Source organism: Hoplias malabaricus, chromosome Y (assembly GCF_029633855.1).
Source record: "Hoplias malabaricus isolate fHopMal1 chromosome Y, fHopMal1.hap1, whole genome shotgun sequence".
Classification (NCBI taxonomy): Eukaryota; Metazoa; Chordata; class Actinopteri; order Characiformes; family Erythrinidae; genus Hoplias; species Hoplias malabaricus.
Genome location: NC_089820.1, coordinates 20,611,886 through 20,619,512, shown reverse-complemented (window position 1 = coordinate 20,619,512; position 7,627 = coordinate 20,611,886).

Genomic DNA, 7,627 nt, shown 5'->3' with positions numbered 1-7,627 from the left:
ATTGTCTGCGAGTTTCTGCAACAGGCCAAAACTCTTCAAAAAGAGATTTAGTAAATACTGACAAATTTTCAAAAAGTTACATCTCTGAATTTTAAACCCATTAACTGTCAACATTTCTCTGCATTCCTTCTGCATTTCTGCAATCTTTTAAAAATGTAAAAATGATGTGTTCTCAAATATAATAATTTTAAGACCTGATATACACCAATAAACCATAACATTATGACCACTCTCTTGTTTCTACACTCACTGTCCAATCTCTTAGCTCCACTGTCCACAGGAGCACTATGTAATTCTACAGTTACAGACTGGACTTCATCTGTTGCTCTGTATACATTGATTTCCACCTTACACCCTGTTCTTCAATGGTCAGGACCACCACAGAGCAGGTATTTTGGTGGTCGATCATTCTCAGCCATGCAGCACTGTGTTTGTGTGTGATGTGCTGCTACGAGTGGATAAGAAAACAGCAGTGCTGCTAGAGTTTTTAAAATCACTGCTGGACTGAGAATAGCCCTCCAACTAAACATCAGACAACAGTGACCTGTGTCCATGAAGGACTAGAGGATGACCTACACAAACTGTGCAGCTACTGTCTCTGGCTTTACATCTACAAGGTAGACCAATGTGTTTAACAAAGCAGACAGTGTGTGGACATAGTGTTTAAAAACTCCAGCAGCAATAATCTCCATTTTTGATGATATTTAGTTTACACACAGCAGCTATCTGCCACATCGTGTGAAATTTTCATGATGAATAAACTCAATTGCTTCACAATTTCTGGGATTTTCAATGTTATGGTACCAATTTAGAATAAGACTACACTTTCATTCATTATCTGTAACCCTTATCCAGTTCAGGGTCACGGTGGGTCCAGAGCCTACCTGGAATCATTGGGCGCAAGGCGGGAATACACCCTGGAGGGGGCGCCAGTCCTTCACAGGGCATGAAGGACAAACTACCTATTCATATTTTTAATTACAAAAAGATTGAACATTTGGCCATACACAGGGCAACACACACATTTACACCTACGGACACTTTTGAGTCGCCAATCCACCTACCAACATGTGTTTTTGGACTGTGGGAGGAAACCGGAGCACCCAGAGGAAACCCTCACAGACACAGGGAGAACACTCCAACTCCTCACAGACAGTCACCCGGAGTGGGAATCGAACCCACAACCTCCAGGCCCCTGGAGCTGTGTGACTGTGACACTCCCTGCTGCCAGGGAAAACACAGTTAAAACACAGTGACAGAAAGGGCAACAGTGACCATGTTTGCCAAATAGTGAACCCGCATCCATCTACACTCTTAAACCTCAGATCTTACCAAATACTGACCTTACTTAGTCTTCTTCATCAGTCAACATTAAGCCTGTCAGCTTTACCACATAATTGTTCAACCAGGTTTAACCATCAGACCACCAACGGAGTGTCTTTCTGTTTACACCGTGGTTTACCACAAGATGTACAATTACTAAACTCACATTCTCAGGCCTGAGCTTATTCTTTACCATGACAGTTTCTGTTAGTTATATGATACTTTCAGTATTAGACCAAATAGAGATCACTGTACCCCTTCCTATGTGCTACAAGTGATTATAAATGACTTATGTTTACAACATAATTAATAATCGTGTATTAAACAGGTTTTTAAGCCATTTATAAACATTTTAAATGTAGTTTTATTTTAAAGTGGTACCATTTACTTCCATTGATTCCATTCAACTTCAAGGTTGTTTTTCTTTGTCAGAAACTTAGTCAAGAACACCACACTTTACCAATGCATCCATACATATGTATACTTAATGCCAGATGTGTACATTTAAAAAGTACCATAGATAAACACTAGTACTGTGTAATTACTCAGTAGCTCAGATATCAAAGTAGTCAGTATCAAAAGCGAAAAAGCTGAACTGGTGCCTCAGTAGAAGTCCAGAGGTTTGGACTTTTTTCATCCACCTGCTGCTCCAAAGTAAATGCCAGTGTCACACTGCCCTACGAAAGGTGTCCCAGATGTTTACCTTGCCTGGACTAGGAATGTGCTGATGCTGCCTTTTCTCCAGCAGGCATGTGCTCCTGTTTTAAATACAGTCATGGCACATTTACCTCTTAAGTTTTAGTACAATATTTGATTTACGATTAAAATACGTTAAATTCAACAAAAGAAACATGAGTAGTAGTGGATTAATAGGTGCAGAAGTGCCTTCTCTGTGAATGATGATTACCTATTGTCACTTAAATATTAGCAAACAGTCTCGTTTCACTTGGAGCCCCTGTACTTTTGCAAAGGACCTTACACTGTCATGGTCTACATCACACTACGTTTGACAGCTTTTCTTTCAGTAATAAGAGCAGTAAAAGTTTGTGTTCGGTTTTATGATCTCAGGACAACGCTAGTCAGTTTAAATATGGTTAAATTGCTTTCTCACTCCACCCCGGACCTGTCCTAAGGCATGCCTGAGGGTAAGTGTGGACATCCTTACAGAAATCTGCTAGTAACTAAGCTTTACAGCAGTTGATCTCAGAGGCCCTATCGAGTTATCTGTTTCTCTTGGTGTTCTAAAGCTAATTTTTGTGGCTTGTTTTTATTCCTCTTCCTTAGAGGCACCCATTGGCTTGCTGCTCAGTCTCAGGCAGTGGACATCTTACACGTAATTACATCAGGTCTACTTCATTTCCCATTTCTTACATTGTCCTATGGGTCTCTGCTGTAACAAGAGTCTTTGGAAAGACTGACACAAGCAGAATTTGTTCAGTGTTCCTCTGCGTTAATACTCATATGGACTGGGGAATCCCATTCTAATTAGTGAATGCATCCAGCCATGGCTTCTCAGTTGTGAATTCAGCTATTTTACTGTGCACTCTGCAGACATAGGTGTTTGGTACATACACACATTTAGTTTAATCTCCTTGGAAATCCATTGTCAAAAATGAAAAGGGGATATTTAGGAGCCTTAGTTCATCATGTACAAGCCAAGTGCTTGCTACAGGGGAATAAACTTTTAACTCACATTTTATTTATTCATTCATTCATTATCTGTAACCTCTTGGGGTCACGGTGTGTCCGGAGCCTACTGGGAATTCACTGGGTGCAGGGTGGAAACACACACCCTGGTGGGGGCGCCAGTCCTTCACAGGGCAACACACATGCACTCACACACTCGCACCTATGGAATACTTTTTTTTTTGAGTAGCCAGTCCACTTCCTAGCATGTGTTTTTAGACTGTTGGAAGAAACCCACTCAGACACGGGGAGAACACACCAAACCCCTCCCAGACAGTCACCCGGAGTGGGATTGGAACCACAACACTAGGATCCCGGAGCTGTGTGACTGCGACACTACCTGCTGCTCAACTGTGCCACACTACTCACAGTTTAATACATTTTAAAAATTAATTAAACAGATTTTTAAAAATACCCACATGATTAAATGAGTACTAAACCATGTTAAGGGAGGCATGGTGACGCAGCAGGTTAGTGTCGCAGTCACACAGCTTCAGGGACCTGGAGGTTGTGGGTTCAATTTCTGCTCCGGGTTTCCTCCGGGTGACTGTCTGTGAGGAGTTGGTGTGTTCTCTCCGTGTCAGCGTGGGTTTCCTCCGGGTGACTGTCTGTGAGGAGTTGGTGTGTTCTCTCCGTGTCAGCGTGGGTTTCCTCTGGGTGTTCCGGTTTCCTCCCATGGTCCAAAAACACACGTTTGTAGGTAGATTGGTAACTCAAAAGTGTCCATAGGTGTGAGTGTATGTGTGTGTGTGTGTTGCCCTGTGAAGGACTGGCATCCCCTCCAGGGTGTATTCCTGCCTTGCACCCAATGATTCCAGCTAGACTCTGGACCCACCGTGACCCTGAACTGCATAAGCGCTTACAGATAATGAATGAATGAATGAATAAACAATGTTAGAGTGGTCTGATTTGAAATGTAGTAGTCTGTCAGGATTGTTCTCAATGATGTTAATAGGAAACAGGTGTCTGCATAGCTTAGCACTTTACTTGGGATGTTGTTGTAATAATGTTTTTTTTACCTATTAATCCACCCATTTTGGAAATGTATATAAACCTGGGATGAAATTGTGAAGAAATTTGAAAACAAGGTGGATTTCTCCTTTAAGTAAGTTTACCTGGTGGAATCTTTTTAATCTCTTCTCAAATGATATTGCTAGTTTCAAGCATTATTCCAGGCACATACATTAGCATCATTGGTGTTGTTGTATACTAAATTATTGGTATTAATTCAGAAACAAGTGAAATGCCAGTGAATAAGAGTAATCACCGTGAAGGAAATGAGGAAAGCGAGGAGCATGGTGGTGAGACTCCTCCATGGTCCTAGGGTCCTGGACTGATGCTCACATTGGGTCACTGTCAATGAGGAGTCTGGTGTATTCTCTGTGTGGGTTTTCTCTGGGTGCTCACCTTCCACTCCAAAAACTACAGCTAAGGTGGTTGATCAATTGTCCCTGTCTCACGCTGCCTAGAGTGTGTTCCTGCATTGCTCCCATTGATTTAGTGTTAGACCCACCGTGACCCTGATCTGGATGAAATGGTTACAGAAAATAAATGACTGAAAAATGAGGGTAGCATTTTTGCAGTAAAAAAATATTACAGCAGGTGGCACTGTGGTCCAACAGGTAGTATTGCACTCATACAGCTCCAGGGTCCTGGGGTTTTGGGTTCGAGTCCTGCTCCGGGTGCCAGTCTATGAGGAGTTTTGTGTGTTTTTCCGGTGTCCGCGTGGGGTTCCTCCGGGTGCTCTGGTTTCCCTTCATCCCCGCGGTCCAAAAAACAGACGTTGGTAGGTTGATTGGCGACTGAAAATTGTTGACTCCAGACCCACCGTGACCCTGAACAATGAATGAATAAATTAAATTAATTAATTTGCCATTGTGTCCTGAAATTTGAATACAGTGGCATCCTTCTGCGATTCCTCTGTTTAAAATATGTCCTAAACCTTTGAATGTCAGGGGCAAGTCGGCAGTTACACTACCAAATTTTAAAAGGATGTTTTGTAAGTTTGTATGTTTCTTCTTAGCCACAAGATGGCGCCATTTCCTCACGAGTTGCCAGCACACATTTTCCACACACTCTTTCTCTGTGAAATTTGCCTTGAGCATAGAATAGCAATTTTCAGAGCAATCAAACTGCATAATATTATAGGCTGTTGAATATATGGTCTTTAATTTAATAAGAATTAATTAAGAAATTGATTACTCATGATTACTATAAGGGCAGCACGGTCACACAGCTCCAAGGACCTGGAGGTTGTTGGTTCAAATCCGGCTCCGGGCGACTGTCTGTGAGGAGTGTGGTGTGTTCTCCCTGTGTCTGTGTGGGTTTCCTCCGGGTGACTGTCTGTGAGGAGTGTGGTGTGTTCTCCCTGTGTCTGCGTGGGTTTCCTCTGGGTGACTGTCTGTGAGGAGTGTGGTGTGTTCTCCCTGTGTCTGTGTGGGTTTCCTCCGGGTGACTGTCTGTGAGGAGTGTGGTGTGTTCTCCCTGTGTCTGCGTGGGTTTCCTCTGGGTGACTGTCTGTGAGGAGTGTGGTATGTTCTCCCTGTGTCTGCGTGGGTTTCCTCCGGGTGACTGTCTGTGAGGAGTGTGGTGTGTTCTCCCTGTGTCTGCGTGGGTTTCCTCTGGGTGACTGTCTGTGAGGAGTGTGGTGTGTTCTCCCTGTGTCTGCGTGGGTTTCTTCCGGGTGACTGTCTGTGAGGAGTGTGGTGTGTTCTCCTCGTGTCCGCGTGGGTTTCCTTCGGGTGCTCCAGTTTCCTCCCACAGTCCAAAAACACATGTTGGTAGGTGGATTGGCGACTCCAAAGTGTCCACAGGAGTGAGTGAACTTGCTCCTCCCATATGTCCTCTAAAATCAAGAGTATTAGTAAAGAGTCTGACCCCATTTTGCTACATTAACAGTCTCTACTCCTTTGGAGAAAATATAAACTAGGTGTTGAAACATTAGTTTGAGAATTTGATGTTCTAGCCCCAAACATTAGTGAGGGTAGGTTCTGATGTTGGATGATAAATTCCATATCACCACTCTAACTCCTCTGAAAATGATTGAACAGTAGTGCTTCATTACCCCAGAGAAAATAGCTCTATTGTTTCACAGCCCAGTGTGTGGGTGTGGGAGGAAATTTCCATCTTTTAGCCTACACTAGGCACTGAGCATGGTGACCTTTAGATTCATGTGCAGTTGCTCCAGATTATTGCAATTCATGTCATGCCTTTCTCTGAGAACAAGCTGAACCCACCCATAATGGGTACACTGTACAGTGGCTGAATTCACTAATTATAAGGAGTGTCTATAAAGTTTTGGACATGAAGTGCATGATGGTAAAAGACAAATAGGTTCTTTAGGCCACAAGTTCTAGATCAAGTTCTACATCAGATGGCTGTTGTTTACAGGATAATACTTATACGCACTCACTCACTCACTCACTCACTCACTCACTCACTCACTCACTCACTCACGCACTCACTCACTCACTCACTCACTCACTCACTCACTCACTCACTCACTCACTCACTCACGCATTCCCTCAAAGGGCATTATTTCTGACATACTCACTGTTACAAACAGTGGCCTGCTTTTTTGTTTGCTCTCCTATTCTCTTTCTATCTGTCATCTTTCCAGAGTATGGCATGTTTGGATTGGCTGCAGTAGGGGAAGCTCCAGCTATGTGTGCGGAGATGGCAGAGGAGGGCTGTTCCAGTATTCAAACCTGTGCCAGCAGTCATCCCACTGACCAGACCAACCCAACCCAGCCCAACCCAACAGTGTAGTTTTCTCTCTGTGTGTGTGTGTGTGTGTGTGTTTCGTTTTTATTTTTCACTGCCACCACTGAATGGTTGAGGATTTTCATCAGTAGCCTCAGCTAATTAAACTATTCACTGATGGTGAAACCCAAAGAAATAAATATCAACATCTTGCTGTTTAATCTGCGGTTTGGTGTCTCGTTCTGGCAGTTGGAATGCCTGTTTTTATTTTGTAATTTTTAAAATATTTTTATATACAGCCTTTGGCATCTCCCTTAGGCATATAGAGCACATTTAGGGACTGTTCCACAAGGGGGCGCTATTAGGCTTCGCATCAGTGACACTTTGGCATCTTTTCCCTGTCAGGGCCAAATACCATAACCATAGGCTCAGCCACAGACGCTCCCACAAGTTGACAGAGAGTGGAAGTTGGCCTCACTGTTATGATTCTGCTAGCTGCATCCGGATTGGCTCTCTGCCTCCTTCTACATGTCATGCCAAAACAGCAGACTTGTGATGGGTCATTTTGCACATCAGTCAAGTTTCTTTTCCTGCAGTTGTAGGCGGTAAATGGTGCCAGACTCTCCACAGTGTCTACCATACTACCATAACCGTGTCGCTCTATTCCCGGCCTGTCAAGACTCATGAGCCTGGCTACAGTTTCTGTTCCTTTACTTGTGCTGAACTGGAAGTGTCCACAAAACTGCTGTGATATTGAAGGAGTATCGTAAATGAGAACACCAATCAATGAATTCCTACTCCATTAAACCGTCCCATCAAAACTGTTCATGGCTTCTCAGTACAGTTGGAAAATCATGGTGAAGAAACCTGGCTGAGCAAAGTTTGTAAGCGTTCCGCTCCAAACTGTGTCCATATG